General features: G+C 43.2%; 1 protein-coding gene across 1 annotated transcript in view; it reads left to right on the forward strand.

Annotated features, from left to right (window-relative positions):
* Positions 1 to 17,183, forward strand: part of LOC138467978 (serine palmitoyltransferase 3-like) — a 1,426,144-nt gene that overhangs the window by 549,913 nt on the left and 859,048 nt on the right. The window lies entirely within an intron of this gene.

Raw genomic sequence — 17,183 nt, forward strand, 5'->3', positions numbered from 1 at the left:
ACACTGACCAGAGCTTTGGTATAAAAATATATAATTATTTATTTAAAAACACACAGTTGAAACACTCCAGCACTCTTAATGTAAAATATTCCAAACACAGTTACTATTATGATATATACACCCCTTTTTCCCTATTAGATAATCACAGTAAAACACCACTTATTTTCATACAGAGGTGAGCGCTTAACTAGATTGCACTCTAATTGTGAAAAAGGGAGGGAAAAAGACAAAATATGAAGAGGTACACCACTCTATGATTCAAGAACACTGTTAGCAAGGCAGAGAGCAAAAAGTCACTGGTGAGCAAAAGTCCAAAGGCTGGGCCCACTCTTAGAGAGAGCAGAGCACAAATGCGCCCAAGATCACACAGTTACACTAAGCTTAGCAAGTCTTGCAGAGGGTTCAGAAAAGAGTTTAGAGAGGCTTAGAAAAGTTTAGCCAGGGTGTCCCAGGCTAATCCAGGTTCGAAAGCCGGGAGCTAAATCTACTCCGCACAGTCGGCTGCAAGGGAAGTCAGGCGGGACACGGTACCTTAAGTGGGAAGGATCCTCCAGCGGTGGCAGCTGTTCCTGGTAGTAGGTGCAAGTTGCGTCGTCGTCCAGGGGAAGAGAAGATCTCGACCTGGAGGAAAGATGAAGGTCGTTGCACTACCAGGGCAGAAACCAGCCGCAGAGTTTTCCGGTTAAAGGTGGTACCTTTGTCTCGCGGTCGTGGTAAAACATGGTATCCCGGTTGCCGGGGTGCTTGGCACAGGCAAGGCGGCCACGAGATACGTCGGGGAAAGCGAAAAAACAGTGAAACTGGTTATCCCCACCAGTTAAAGGAAGAAGACTCTCCAGCGGGAGATCTCCTCTGTCGTTGGGAAAAAGTGGTGAGACGGTCCAGCAGGGCTCCACCGGTCGGGGTGTCGTGGCAGGTCAGCTCAGCTTCTCCCTCGTCGGATTTTTAGGTCCTGTGGCGACTTCTGAAGTTCCAGTCCCCAAAGCCCTGCTTTTATGCAGCAAACCCCCATTCACTCAGCCTAGCTGTCACTCAAACATGCTATGTGGTGAGCCGGCCGGCTTACCACTTGGGCCAATCAGGATGGAGTGCGACTTGAGTTGCCTAGGCAACCCAGTCCAGGGTGCCTAAATTCCCCTCCACCCCTCCTAAGTACCCCAGACATAGTGGCACCACTTTGGAGGGCTTCTGTGGAGAAGCCCGCCAAAAAGTGGAACAAAGGGCTCGACTTGGGTTGGAGTCACAGAAGAGAACACAAACGCCATTTTAGAATCAAGTTTTGGCAAAAAATACCAACCAGAGAATTAATATTAATTAAATAAACCGGCGGTATGTTCGAGGCTACCGTAAATAATTAAATAAAGACAGTAGCCTAAAACAATGGGAAATCCCATAGGAAAATATTCGCAGTTGAATATAAAAAGTAGTATCCACTGCCACCAGACAAAACTCTATCAGGGGGGACGGAGACGTGCCCCCTCGACTAACAGACCCTGGGGCAATCGAATTGCCCCAGCCAGTACGTCCACAATATGATGGTTTGTACTGGTTCTGTTCAGAATTTAAGACTAGTAAAGTCAATGGTGACTTTACATGCCCTGGGAGACAGTAGTCAGTCCCAGGGTATGGAGTCTATACTGGGGGGTCACTATGACACCCCTGTGTCACTGCACTGAGGGTGCTGTGCAACACACATCACAAAAACACATGAAGCCCTATGGAGTAAAAGACCCCATAGCCCATTAAACACATCTAGATTCAAAGAAACACACTCGAATCATGCCCAAGAGTGAGGGTAAAAGAGTCTCACTCTTGGCAGGAGAAAAAAAAATAAACCCCAAAAATCCAGCAAAGCTGCTGGGGGACGCACTAGGTTAGGAAATTCAGCCTAAACAGAGAATTCTCCCTAACATATGGTCGAAAGTAAGATCTTCTGCAACCCAAGCCCAAATGCTAGATAACAAATCTGGCAGGTTCTCCAAGATTCCTATACTAACCTTCTACAAGTCCAAAGTGGTTCCGAGCTTGCTGTATGGGGCTGAAGTCATGCCAGCACTATCAGAGGCGATCTGGGCTAAGATTGAAGGCTTCTTTTGGAGATCAGTCCTGTCCTTACCTAACTCCACATCTATATCAGCCATCAGGAGGGAGCTGGGTCTGGTTTCCTTAGAGAAACATCTTGCTTCCGGAAGCTTCACCTCTATAAATCTTGCTCCAAGAAGAACTCAAGTCAGGAAGATCAAAAATGCTAACAGCCTGGGCCTCAAAGAGGAAATCAATGCTGGAATCTGTTGCATGCTCAGAGACCGACCTAGTGCAGAACCCACTGAGAATTAAAAAAAAAACTTGAGGAACTAGACTGGATCATGACGCAAGAATCAGCGGCAAAAAACAAGCCCCTAAAGCATCTACCACCCTTTGCTAGGAAAATCAACGATCTAGCGGAAATTTACAAAAAATTCCCAATGCGAAAAAATTCGAAATCTTTTTATCAGAGGGAGACTAAATCTACTGCCAACTAATGAAATCCTCTTTATTAGGGGATTGGCAACCACGAGTGTCTGCAGACTGTGCAAAGAGGAGGCCGAAACTGAATCAATTCGCCATCTAGTAACTTAATGCACGGCACTCCAATCAACACGAGAAAGCTATCTAAAGCCGGTCCTGGAGCCCTACGGGGCGCCTGAAGAATCGAGCTGGTGGGCCCGCATGATTAGGGGCCAAAAAACTGCCTGGACCATTGCGACCACCAAAATCCTACAGTCAGCGCTGGAAAAACTTGACAGAGTCCAAGCCCGGGACGGAAAGATGAAAAGACGTCTAAGAACTGCAGACGGGAGTAAACGGCAAAAAACAAAAAACAGCATAAACCCGTGAACCAGGAAAAGAAAGGAAATATAAAGGAAAGTAAAGAAAGCCCTCAAGAAGCAGCATCAGTTTTGTAAAAACAATTAATTTTGTTAACACAAATAAAAAAAAAAATTTAAAAATAAAACTGTTGTGAAGTTAGAGTGCAGCGTGTGGAGAGTCTGCACTCAATGCTAGGGAGCGTTGATTAGAAGCAGCAGGAGATGACTGGGAAGTTGTTCTCGTTTGCTGGGCCTCCAAGACTGGCTGCTGGGATAAAGAGTACAGGTTAACCAGAGAACCCGGGAATTGGTGTCTTTAGGGATTGGGCTGGTGCTATTAATTATAGTCATGTGCAGGCTCCCAACACGCATGCGTGGTGTGTTCATTTCAACCTGCCGCGGAACGAAGAGGCAGTCACTCCATCCCTTCGTAAGCTTGTGATCAGCCAGATACGGCAAGTGCTTTTACCAGTCACCGCAGATGGCTTTGATCTTCCTGGCAAAGTCTTTTTGTTTATTTACCTGCAACATGAACAGCTTTGGATTCCCCTGAGCGTTACAGGGCACTCTTCAGGATACAGTCTTGAAGCCTTTCCAGTTGTTGGCTCTATTACTTCGCATTGGTTTTCATAGTAGCTGGGTACTTACCAGAATGGTAACATCTACCTCCTGAGGAAGACGTTGTGTAAACCAACACTACACGTCGAAACCGGTCGAGATAAACCCTTCAGGGATGTGATCTTTGTATTTCCTTTTCCTGATCCACCCTTACAATAGATTGTCTGAGAACAGTTTCTATTGCTTGTGAACACAATAATAATGTTTGTCATTGTGGCAAACAACTATGAATTCCTTCTCCCCATATGCTTTTAGTATGGTCATTTTGTTTTTTAATATTTTGGATGTATGTCACAATATGATGAGTTGTGTTTGAATGTTGCACCATGAATGGCAAGTATGTGTGATGATATTTTAGCCAATTTCAGGCATATTGCTGCTACTGTTTTGCTATGTTGAAGTGATTAGTGATTTATTCACCAGTTTCCAATTTTTGTATCACCTTAAATAAATTTTGATACATTATTAGAAATATATTCTTCTCTGGACCATTTTTTTCTGTTTCTTGATGTTATAATACTCTGGTCCAGAGGTTAGAGTCTTCCTGCTTCTTTCAGTTTTTGCGCTATTAGTTATAGTACCTGTGGTTCAAATATGGTGGTTTTAAATGGAACGAAGATGGTAGAAGCCGCGTGTGCTTCTAGGTACGTGAGAAGTAGGTGGAGCTTGGCGGAATGTAGTGCAGGTTTGTACTAAACATAAAAGAAAACTGTAACGAGAAAGAAAGGATGTGGAACAGAAGAGACCAAGCTTGAAATTCGAACCTACCGGGTGACAAGCATTTCTGAGGATTTCTTCGGTTCGCAAAGGATTGCATGGAACTGTGAGGGAGGCTGGGAAATGTAGTCCGAGATTTAGCTGAGAGCGTGTTCCTATTACTATGAACAAAGAATGGAATTCAGTGTCAACCGTAACAAGCTAATGGTCTGAGTAGGGGGAGATCCTCTACTACTTAAGCCAAGTAAAGGCGTGTGTGGGCTTTGCTCGGAATGTGAACCGATCGATCCCAATGGATAGGTTCGAAGGATGAGGGACCACTGCTGGCAAAGGACAGAAAAGTAGTTAGATTGGAGAGAGACAGAAAGAAAAGGGAAACAATCTTTACGGAACCAGGGATGTAGTAACTCACGAAGCATAGCCGGAGAAAATCGTAGCAACGTACTGTAGTGCAGGTTGCGAGTCCGGAAATAATGTTTCCTGTTGACAGGTAGGAGCCTGATTCCTTCTAGTCTGCTGAAGAGCTGAACCAGCAAACAGTTTTAACGATGCCATCTTGGGAGGGTGCCTCTTATGTAATGCATACCACGGCAACAGCGCCATAGCGACCAGCTCTGTCTACCACCCATAACAATCGGAGTGTCGTCAGAGAAGAGTTAATGGGAGAAACTGTAAGAGTAGATCAGGTTGCCAAGTGCTGAAGTATAGAGAGTGAAGAGAAGTGGACCAAGGACGGACGCTTGAGGTACTTCACCAGTGGGGAGGTAAGGCTGTTGCAGGACACCTGAAAGTATCTGAGGGCAAGGTATGAGGCAAAACAAACAAGGGCCTTCTCTCTGATACCAAGGAAGATTATGTAGAGGGAAGGTCAGAATGGTCCACAATATCAAAGGCATCTGACAGGTTGAGAAGAATAAGAATAGATGAACGGTTTGCATGCCGAGCAGAAGAGATGAAGTTACTGACATTGAGTGCAGCTGTCTTCGGAGAATGCAGATGTCGTAAACCAGATTGAAGATAGTCCCAGAGGTTGTGAGTATCAAGGAAGTCAGGGAGTTGATTGATTACTACTTAATGCAGGATTTTGGAATAGTGTGGTAGAAGAGAGACGGGGCGAAAGTTGGCAGGATAGTTCGGATCTAGATCAGGTTTAAGGAGCGGGATGACGGAAGCAGTCTTACAGGAGGAGGGAAAAAGAGCATTGGGAGGAGTTGAAAGGGAAATAAGATGAGGAGCAAAACTGGGAATTTGTGCTTCACAATGTGCAGGGACAGTGAGGGCACAGGAAGGGTTTGCTACGAGGAGTAGGGCAATCGTCTCATCAGGGTTGGTGAGGGCAAAGGAAGACATAGTTGTAGGAGAGGGGTGTCAGAGTGGCAGAAAAAAGTGAGCAGGTGGAGAGGATAGAAGATAATAAGCATGGGTATTCTGAATGTTAGAAACTTTATACGCAAAGTAGAGAGCAAGACCTTTTACAGAAAAAGTAGAGGAGATGGTGGTGGGTTTGGGAGGTGAGCGAATGGAGTTGAGAGATCTTCCTAGGCTGGGAGGATTGAGATGAAATGAGAGAGAGAGATGGAAGTTACGTTTGGCCGAGTGAAGAGTAGAGTAATAGTTTTGAAGAGCAGTGAAATAGTGTTGAAGATCAGAGAGTGTCTTCACCTTTGCCAAATGCAATGCTTTTTCTGCATTGTTGTTTTCAGGGTGCAGATGAGGTGTTATCCAGGGCCGTGGAGAGGAGGATTTAAGAGTGAGTGTAGTAAGAGGGTTGTGAGAGGAAAAGGGTGCATAAAGGGCAGTGGAAAGGTGTTCAGCATAGGAGGAGAGAGTGGTGTAGGACAGAAAGCTAGCCAGGGAGTTTAGAGGATGGAATCATGCGCTTAGTAATAGTTGTAGTGGATGGAGAGAGAGAGCAAGAAGCAGGAGTTGTGATTGAATCAAAGACTATTAATAGAGTAATCGGAGGGAGAAGGTGTAGAGGATATATTAGAGCCAGAGATTTGAGAAGACAATACGCTAGAGGGAGTTTCCATTTGAATGGGTGGGCAGAGTAGACAGAAGAGACTGAATGGTTAAGTAGAATAGTTATTCAGTGGATAGAGCAGCATAGAGAGAGGGGATGTTGATGTCACCAATGACAATGAGGTGGTGATTGGGATGGAGAGTCTCAATGAGTTGGGAGATAGTAGAGAGAGAGATTATATGTATGGCATACAGGGCTGTGATTGTGGAGATTATTTTGCTCATTTGTGCTTGCACTCCGTTGGAGGTTGAATAGCCCTCTGCATGCTTCATCTGGCATATTGATTAACAAGCGGTAAACTTTGCTCCAAAAATCACACAGGAAAGAATATTCTTCACATTTTTATTAGAAAATGAGCCAGATGTTTTCCAATTCATTTGGAGGTTCTCCGACTACTTGTAGTCTCTTCCGTTCACTTCAACCACCAAGTGGGCCCCCACCTCCCTAACCCAGGCTTCCCTATTACACCCCAGTGCTTCATCAATCTCTATTTATTACAGTCAAGTGACCCACATTAACTATGTCTATTCCCTATCGTAAGGTGAGCTGTAAAGGCAGCAACCTTATCCAACTCTCTCCCTCGGGGCTCCCTAAAGGACCTGATGGCTCTATCTTGATTTTAAACAGTTTTCGTCAAGGTTCTCCTCACTTCTCTCTTATCCGCGTCCTTGTCTCTCTCTCTCGCCTCTCGTTCGCTCTTTCTCTCTGTCTTTTTCTTTCTTTGTCCGTTTCTCCTGATGGTACTGGTCTGTTCCACTTCACCTCTCTCCACCCTCCAACTGATCTCCCCCTTCCCTATACTGTGCTTCCTGGTCTTACCTCTCTCTCTCTCCACCTTCCTTCCCTTCTTATCGCTCCCTCTTTCACAACTGCACCTCCCTCTGCTCTTATCCTGCTATCTGACACTTTCTCTCTCACACACCCGCACATACGCACCCACAGTCTCTCACAAGCATCTCCACTCTTTTCCCTACTTTCTATCCACATTGCTCGCACACAATCCAATTAATATCACCCTATCGGACCCAACACCTTAATTTCACTCTCTGTACTTCAGCAGTATCGACCACCTGGTAAACACTCCTCGCTGGACTGTTGGTCCACGTCTTTTGCTGCTGACCTCACCTGAACACCTTTCACAATCTTCTCGCTCACTTTTCATAGCCTCGCCTACCCTACTGTGGGGTTCCTCCCAGCTCCCATTGTTGCCCTCCATACCCCATGCTCCCCTTGGCCAATCTCTGGCTAAGCTATTCCGTTAGGGGTTGGGACTTCCCCTGCAGGTCTTGGGCTTCTAGTCCCTACGCCCCCTTTTTCTGTCTCTATTTGTGTGGTGGCAGGCATGTGCTACGTCTGCCTGTTTTCCCTGTGGCTCTCCTCATATGCTAGTGAGTTTGTTTCCAACCGGGTTTGGGTAGGATTTCTGTGTGCCCCTGCAGTGTCTTTTCACTCAGTCCAATTTTTGTTGCCCCACCATTCCCACCTGGGGTTGGTTGGTGGGTTGCATGTTGGGTGTCTCGTCCTTGTCCATTTCATGTCTCAGATCCATTCCCCTGGTTCCTGTCTGGGTTGTCCTGGTTGCACCCAGGTACATTCTCAGGGTTGCAGTTCTGGAAACAAAAGACAGATGGGACATAGGCTGATGGGTGTTGTGGCAGGTAGAGTGGGGTGTCTAGTCAAATGGTCGACAGACAAATGTTCGACACAATTTGGTCGACAGGTCAAATGGTCGAATTCTTTTTTATATATATATATATTAGGTTTTCGTTAAGGGAAAAAGGGGGTTTTTAGCAAAAAAGAAAAAAGGGGGTGGGAAAAAAAATGTGAAAAAACAAAAAAAAATAATTTGCCCATTTCACCTGTCGACCATTTGGCCTGTCGACCATTTATATTCGACCAAATGACCTAGAACCGTAGAGTGGTACTGATATCCATTTGTAAGGCTAACATTGTGCCTACTCAAGGCAGGCATCATTTTACTTTGCCATGACATTGGTGTCTCAGTTGAAACTAGCGGTCCACTTCTTCTTGTCAGTTTAGGGATCGGACAAGGACATCCAGTTACTGGAACTCGATCTTCTGTTTGTGAACTTCACAGCCCTTCTCCTCATGAGTGGGGGTCTATACTTTCTGAAATACTGCAACCATTCTCATGTAAACTATGAAGTCCACTGGCTTCTGAGATCTCATTCAGCTGTGAAGGAAGTCCTCACAGCAGGATATCTGCGACTACATCTCATCTCACCTGGTAGGGGTGGAGTCTGTGCTTGAGTGGCCTCGCTCAGTACACTTGCCTCGCTCAGTACACTTGCACGGCAATAAAGGACATCCCTATTTCTTGTATACAAATTGCATGCATTTTGGATGGGGTCTTTGAACTTATCTAAGGGAATGAACAGATGCTGAACTGTCTAAGCCCTAAGGAGTAGGCCTTCCTTCTGACCATGGTCCTTAAGGGGGTGGCTGCTGGAGCAACTTTTAAGTTTCTTTTAACGTCTCTGCCTCATTAACCCCTGCTTTTGTGAGCTGTTATTTGAGGGGCCTGAATATTTGGGCTTAGTAGCAGATTGGTACTAGACCAACTGCCTCTGGTCCATTTGGGACGGTCGGTGAAAAGCTGGGCCTACAACCACTAGATGAGGGGATGGTCCTTAAGGGGATGGCTGCTGGAGCAACTTTTAAGTTTCTTTTAACGTCTCTGCTTCGTTAACCCCTGCTTTTGTGAGCTGTTATTTGAGGGGCCTGAATATTTGGTCTTAGTAGCAGATTGGTACTAGACCAACTGCCTCTGGTCCATTTGGGACGGTCGGTGAAAAGCTGGGCCTACGACCACTAGATGAGGTGGTCTTGAAGAGATGGTTAATAACCTTAGTTGATTTATCATTCCGAAGGTGATCCATTAATAGGGCAAAGTGTAAGTGAAAGCTTCTCGTTTTTAGCTTGGCCAATGAAAGCACGATGAGGCAGGATGCCAGAGTCCCAGAAGCCTGTCAAACTACCAGCTAGAGGTATGTGACGTAGAACGAAAGTGACGGTCTTCTTTAAGTGTATTTGTCAGTGGGAAACGTTGAGAGTCCCATGTGAAGCTGATGAAGGGGATGCCCTGCTTAGTGAGCAGCTCAGATTTCTTCTGGTTGGCTGAAGATTTGGCCTCTTTTATTTATTATTATTATTATTATTTTTTTAGTAAGGTTTCCTGGTCTGAATTAGGATCAGTCTGTTCATTTTCGGTGCCTGTTATAACTGCACAGCCCTCCCAGGTAGTACTTTAGAAGTGACGCAGATTTTTTCTTTTAATGATTGCGTGGCCATGTTTATAAATTTATAAATTAGACTCCCAACTTCTCTTGCCCTAGAGAGCTTTCAGCTACTTGTGTGTGTGTGTGGGGGGGGGGGGGGTTTGGCCGTCATACATTTAAACCATTATTACAGCTTCACATGCTGACAACTATTTCTGCAGTTTATGGTGTTTCCTGGAACCATATCAATAATTGTCTAGTTAATCTGTTCCAGGACTAATAATTCTTGTGCACTGACCACACATTCAGATTCTGGCTGGTCTTTGTTTACTTTGTACCACAAGTCTTTAATGGGTTTCTCAATGTGCATTGCTTCTCCATAGAATGTTTGCAGTATGGTACAGGCAGTCTATAGATCCAAGTCTGATTGGAGTGGTGAATACCTTTTTAATATGCTAGGTTTTATTTAATGCATATACAAAGTAACAGCCTTGACTATCTTCTGTTAGATGAAACTGCATCATGCATAAGGATGTACAGTTCCATAACCTTCAATTTTCTTTGTATCTATTTTCCACCACCTACACATATAACATTTGATTGCCTATACGTACTCTGAGATGTTGCAACTTTTTGAAATGTTACTGCTCCAAATGGTCCCGTCAGATTTACATAGTGTCAACTTTCGTATCATAGGTGGGTAATTTCATATCTAAAACACAAAGTACTTGATTCTGAAAACTTTTTACCTTAGCAAATGCAGTGATTTGCCCCTGCTACTTTATACCTGATTCACAAACCCTAAAACTGGAGCAAATCTAAAGATTCCTGGAGCATCTCTCTTGCGCCTGGGCACATTTTTGCAAATGGCATTTACATGTGAGCATTTCAGAGATGATCCAACCATCTCGGTTTGCTCCAGTTTTAGACATTATGAATCGGATAAAAGAGAGCTGTTGCTAATCTGAGATTCTCAACTGCGTCATCTTTTTCTCTAATGCAAATCTTTGAGAATCTGAGCCACAGTTTTTTTTTCTCTAAGATTGCAGAACAGAAACCTTGAAACACCTTTAACCAGTGGCTGATAGCATGTACCTCTTGTGTGAAACAGTATGCATACAATCTCTGTGGGTTGAACTATGTCCACCGCAATGATGTGCACATGAATCTGTATACTTCCCTGCAGAGGGTGCACAGTATAGGGTGGGGGTCAGCAACATTTGGGCCACATGCTTTGGACTACAACTCCCACCATCCACAGTTAGCATAGGTGATACCGAATGATCATGGAAGTTGTAGTCCAAAATATCCATAGAGGCGCAGGTGGCAGACCATGGGGTAGGATAATCCCGAAGAGGATTCCAGCCATATTAAAAGGGCCTCATTTTGCATCAGGCAGTAGAGGACCATCCAACTTCATTAGTACCTAAAACCTAATGCTTTTAAGGAAATGTTTGTGAATTTGGGTATCAAATTACACAATTTTGGAATTAATTTTGTAAAGGTTTTCTTGCGGGAGGGTGGGATACCCCTGAAACCTTGTAAGGGGGGGTTGCGCTCACACGCTCCCAAATTCTGGATCCAAAACACATACCCCAACAGATTTCAAAGTCACCAGCTGCTTCTGGATACAAGTTTGTTTTCTAGAGTATGTCTGGACTACAAAAGTTTAGGCACTTTTTGTTGGCCAAACTTCTAAAATCTTTTGTGGTAGCTTCAGGTTAGCCAGCATACTAACCTGACTTGCTAAGAAAAGCTTTGGTCATTCTTTTGACAATCATATTTGAACTTTGGTTCTTAGTGTGTGGTGCACCTGGAGAAACTCCACTGTACGTTATTCCATCTATGACATTCGTCTATTAAGTATTTCTGGCTTTTCTAGAATACTTCTGTAGTATTTATGCGGCATTGACAACCGATCCGGCGGGCCGATCGGGTGTTAAAGCCAGTAGCACCCCGGTTAACCAAAGCAGCAACTGGGGGGGGTAAAAAAAAAGGATTTTCTTTCCTACAACGGGACGCACCTGGCGTCCCGTTGTACTAAGGAAAATCCTTTGCCAACATGGCCATCATGGAAAGGGAAGGCTCTTCTTCCCTTTCCATGGCAGCCGTTCTGCACAGAGAGGAAGCCCACGTGATTGGCTGGCTCCCCCCACCTGGGTGCTAATAGGCATTCAACCCACGCAATAATTAGCATTTCACATCTTAATAAAGAGTTGTGAAAATTCTGTTTTGTAGTACATTGTCGTAACTTTACCTTATAGGGACTGACTTGAATTTATTTATTTATTTATTTATTTATTTATTTATTTATTTAACGTATCCTGGGTACTTGGAGCATGCCCACTTAGGTCCCAAAACAACTGTGGTGTAACTCTGTTTACCCCTCATTATAGAACGTGCTCCTGGTATTGAGATATGTGCTTAACTTTAACATGCTGTGGCAAGAAGTCAGTTTTGACTTTCCTTTACCGACCACGATTGGCACATTGCTAGACGATACCTCACTAATTGCAGCACTATCTTCTCACCCCATAGGCACTTGATTGTGCATATGTACAACACACCACGGAGAGGGATGGGACCATGGGAAATCCAGGCAGTATAAGACTTCTCCCATGACTAGGAAACAGCAAAACATTATGGGCAAAATCTGTGTGGAGTATTCCAACACACTAATGAGGTAGATTAACATATGAAATTGGAACTGAAGGGCCTTCTCAACCATAAATGTCGTAGACCTCGAAGGATATAGTTTGCTTTAGAAAGTGTTGCCCCCACTATTCAATATTACAGCTTTGTGCAGTGATGGGAAGGCTTTCACTGTTATTTTATTTTCAGGCAGTACTGTTCTGGGTGACAATAGCCATAGACATGAAGCAGATTTATCTCTTCAGAAAAGAGCGTCCCTGGTACATCTGTGTGCCTCATTTTCAAGCATGTAAATTGTTATGAACAATCAATTTTACATCGAGAAACACCAAAAACAATTATTTTAAACAATTTCTCATCTAGTGTTCAATGTGTACAAAAATAGGTATTTTTTAGAAAAGTTGAATTATGTTATATCAATTGATATACAATACCGCAAAAAATATGCCTACATGTTCATGTTACAATTATAAAACTCTCCACTGACATTCAAAAGACACAAAAATTGTCCTAAATGGAACAAAATCAGAGAATCTACACAACAGAAAATTAAAGACGGGCATATAACGTACATCTCTTATTCATCAATGCGGGTTCCAGGGGAAATGTAAACCTAGACACACATGATTTTGTTGTGTGTCCTCCCTAATTACAGAGAATGGGATGCGCTGAAAGTCTCCCTTATTTATAAGAACTGTTTTCACTGTTGCTTGCCAACTTAACTTGGCAAGAATCATGATGGCCTAATGATTCTTTGTCCCAGCCTTCTTCAGGGCATATGGGTTTTGGTCAGGGGAGCTAGTAGTGAGAACAATGAGGATGTGTTCCATGCATGCAGGATAGTTGGAACCTTCTGGCTTTTTGAATATTCATTACTGCCGGACTCTGAGATGCATTTTAAGGTGGACTTTCTACTTGACGTGAGCAGCCTGCCACATCTGAATGTGCCCGCTGGGTGATTTTAATACCAGAAGACGACTGAAATGCCCAAGTACACTAACGGGGAGAGGAGGCATTCCTGTGGATTCCCATATCTCGCTGCTCCGAAGCCACCTTGGACGCATGCATTTCCCAGATTTATCTCTTGACATAACCTGAGATAATGCTGGTGTAAATACATTTGTGCACCAGATCGATGATGACAACTGACCTACTCAGGTTTGTGCGCTTTTCATGTTCCCTTTATAATTTACTATTGGTTAAAACGTGTTGTCTTTGGTGGCATCCTTGTCCACTTTATGCTGCAATAATTGGACTGTAATTTGCAATCTGTAGCTGCGCGTTCACCAGCATGTCTGCAATGTATAATCACAATTTAATACCAATCGGAATTTCGACGAGCATGAGCTGCTAACATTTAACATGAGACTACATGCAAAATCCCATCTGTTGCAATGGGCCTCAGATGTCTGTTTTTTTACCTTTATTTTACGGTGTACTGATGGAAATTCCACTTCACTATTTGATTTCTACTGATTCAGTTACTGACATTTGGGGGTTTGTGCCTCTCCTGAGACACTATGAAGAACATTTCAGTAGTTACATTTGTCTGTCTCCCTGTGCACTAGATCACCCTCCCTGTCCAGAGATTTTCAGACAGCACTCTCAATTATTCCTGCTCTCCTCCTCTATCATGTGAGTTGGCACTTCCCTCACTCCTCATTTTATAAACCACATCCTGCTACTTCCTTGGAAGTGGTCAAAGCACTCTGACATTTGAAAAATACAGAAATTATGAACCAGTAAGTGAGATTATCAAACTCACACTTGCTATTTAGTTGTCAGTTTTGGGGTGAAAAGGAGATGTTTCTTTCTTTGGGTTATTGTGGTAAAGTATATGAAAAAAGATCAAAAATCAGTTTTATGAAGGAATTTCTTCATGGGTGGTAGTCCACATACTTTAGCGGAAAACATGTAAGTGTAGACTACCTGCGAAAAGGGCACTATTGCTCGCAACTTATCCAAGGATTCCTGGCATGACTATACATAAAATTGATATTTGATTTTGGAAGTTTTATTTTAAGTGTTATTGGGGCATTAGAGGCTGTGCATTTCATCTGATAGCATCAACTGTGCATCAGTGGGTCTACCTTATGGTATGGTGAATACGCCAGGTACATGATGCCGTTATTTTGAGCTTGGAAGCAGCACTTCACATGGCACTGAAAACATATTTGTTTTGTTGATGCCAGTTTCTTTTTTTTAATTTATTTTTTAATTTGTTTTGGTTTCAAAGTGAAAACCTTTACAAAATACATTGTCGTATAAGAAACTCATACTAAGAGAGACATAAAAAACATAAAATGGTGAAACATAAAACGAAAGAACCTAAACAAAAATAGCAGAAAAATAAGAAGTCCATTAACCAAAAAGGGGGAGTACCCAGCCGTGACAGTGAGCCAACTTTCATGCTTCATTTCCTCTTTAGAATGTGATGGTACTTCTTTCTAATACTTGCACTACTGTTGCTGTTAACAGGGTCTAATTTTCGGCAATCATTCTGTCCCAAAGAAACTCTGATATCGGGCCTTCCTCCCGGGCCACGAATCTCCTGAGTAATGGTAATCCGATTTCCCAGGTACCCTTGCATTCCATTAGTAAGTGTCTTAATGACTGTTTGCAGGGTGATTCGCACTGTCCAGAGTTTTTTTGCCTGCTCCCCCTGGTTTCTCTTGGCCAATATCTCCCCAGTATGAGCGATATTTAACCAAAGTCTAAAACTTATTTCTCACAATTTTATCAGGATATTTTTGAAGGTATTGTGGCAGGCACCCTAGTTTTTTTCCACTTTTAGAAATAGGTTTGGTGGGTTTGTGGATCTTGTGCCCGTGATTGTCTATCCAATCGTTTGTTTCCAATCGTCTCTTCACCTTCAATGGGTTTGAGATCAAGGTTTCCAGGTTCAGACCGAGTATGTTCAAAGTATCTCTTATTTTCAGATCTAGACTGGTGAGTATCTGAGATCTTGAATTTTTAAGGTACTCATTTACGTCAGCGTAAAGCGAGTTCTTTTCTGCAGTGATTATTACCAGATACAGTGAAAGAAGCTTCCACTCTACCCAGCACCGCAAGGATTCCAAGGCAAGTTCAAATCGTAGGCTCCGGATTGGTGTGCACATCGGGAGACCCAAACATCTTTTCCAGAGAGCACCCTCCAGTTTGTCCCAGTTTATTGTCCAGAGCAAAGGTTTTGCTTCGAGGCCGTACAATAAAACTGGGATAGCTTTTGCCGTATAAAATCTAATAAGGGGTATAATGTAGAATCTACAGTATTTGGCATTACATTTTTTAATTTGTGGTGTTATCTGTGTGGCATTTTCCATAATTTCCATTTCAACTTTACATTTTGTTGGGGAGGCATAGACCTTGTATCCCAGATATATAAGCTTATTGACGTGGGGGCTGATTTTCCCATCTAGAACCCAATTCCCATAGTCTATTTTTTTCCTTGGGTGCTTAAAAACTAAGATTTTGGATTTTAAGGGGTTGATTGAGAGCCCGTTTAAACTGGCATGCTCACCAACCTTGTTTAAAAGACGTTGCAGGCCTACTGCAGATCTGTCCAGAAGTACTATGTCATCCGCGTAGGCCAGCCAATGCATCCTCCTTCTGTTTATCAGAGGGCTGACCAACGCGGATGGGATCAAAAAAGCACACAGGTCTGACATAAAAAGATTAAAGAATAATGGAGCACCCAGGTAACCCTGTTTTACCCCTCTGAAAACGTGTATGAGTTCTGTGAGATGGCCTTGTGCATCTAAACACAGTCTTATGGTGGTATTTCTGTGGAGCTCTATTAGCATTCCCAGTAGTGATTTATTGATCCCCCAGCTATAGTTTTTGCCACAGCAAGGATCTGTCCACATGAACGAATGCTTTAGATAGATCTACCCAGTCCCCATAGAGTGGGGTATCCATTTTCACCCTTGATTTTCTGCTTGCTAGATTTAAGATTAGCCCATTAAGGCTGGTGGACAGTCCCTGCCTAAATCCTGTCTGATGGCATGATAGAATATGCTTTGTCTCCACCCATTCACCATTCAGATAACTCCCTCAACAGTTTATTTCATGAAGACCTTGCTGTCCATATCAAGGAGGGCGATTTGCCGGTAGTTCGCCGCGCTTAGCCGATCGCCCCCCTTGAGGAATGGTATGACTAGCACGGTCTTCCAAGAGGGTGGGAATGTGCGGTTTTCAGGATTTCTCAAAACAAATATTTTAAGATCTTAGCCCAGAGTTTTGGATTGTTTTTCATGACCTGGTATGTCAGGCCGTTTGGACCTGCGGCTTTTGATGTTGAGGATTTAGTTATTATTTCAAGGATGTCATCCTCATCAAAGGTCAGATGCCACGGGACATCTTTAACCATATTAGTTTCCGGATACCCCGAGACTTTTAAAGTTGTCGGAGAGATACTGCACCCATTTCGATTCATGGACTAGGTTGCATAGCGAACTGTTAATCCCTGTTTCTAATTGACCCACCACCGCTCAAAAGTTCCTGGAGTTATTCGCACTCAACAGGTATAACATTTGTTCTCCGTCTGGCTGTAACCGTTGGTGTCTGATTTTTTTTACCAGTTCCTATAGGTCTGCTTTGCTTTTTTAAGTTCGTGATAAAGAAAATAGGGATTGCTGATTTTTTTTTTTTCAGGCTGCGCAGTGTGTATCTGAGTTCCCTTTTTTTCCCTTGGGTCTCCTCGTCAAAAATGTGAAAGTGATCTTGCTTCGGAATAGCTCCTATCTTGTTTGGAGGGTATATTGACCAAATTAAATTTCCAAATTTCTTGCTTGTTTATCTGCTCGTTTATCTGATCACTGTCACTAGTATACTTTCGAAAGAGTTTTCGAATGGCAAGAAGATGCCCAGAAATGTCAAGAAAATAGAGTAGAAATGTGAATTGTACTCTGGTTTCCAGTTTTCCATTTGAAAGAAAGCACACCGTTGTTTAATAATATTGTGAACATTCATCAGGTAGTTCAACAAATGATTTCCTATTTGGTTTCAAATTTAAATCTGGGATCTGGTCACATTTAATCTCATGGGTACAATGCATCTGTTATACTGAGGCCTGAACTGTATGGT

The sequence above is a fragment of the Ambystoma mexicanum genome, chromosome 4q (genome assembly GCF_040938575.1).
Source record: "Ambystoma mexicanum isolate Mex_15411 chromosome 4q, UKY_AmexF1_1, whole genome shotgun sequence".
In the NCBI taxonomy this organism is placed as follows: domain Eukaryota; kingdom Metazoa; phylum Chordata; class Amphibia; order Caudata; family Ambystomatidae; genus Ambystoma; species Ambystoma mexicanum.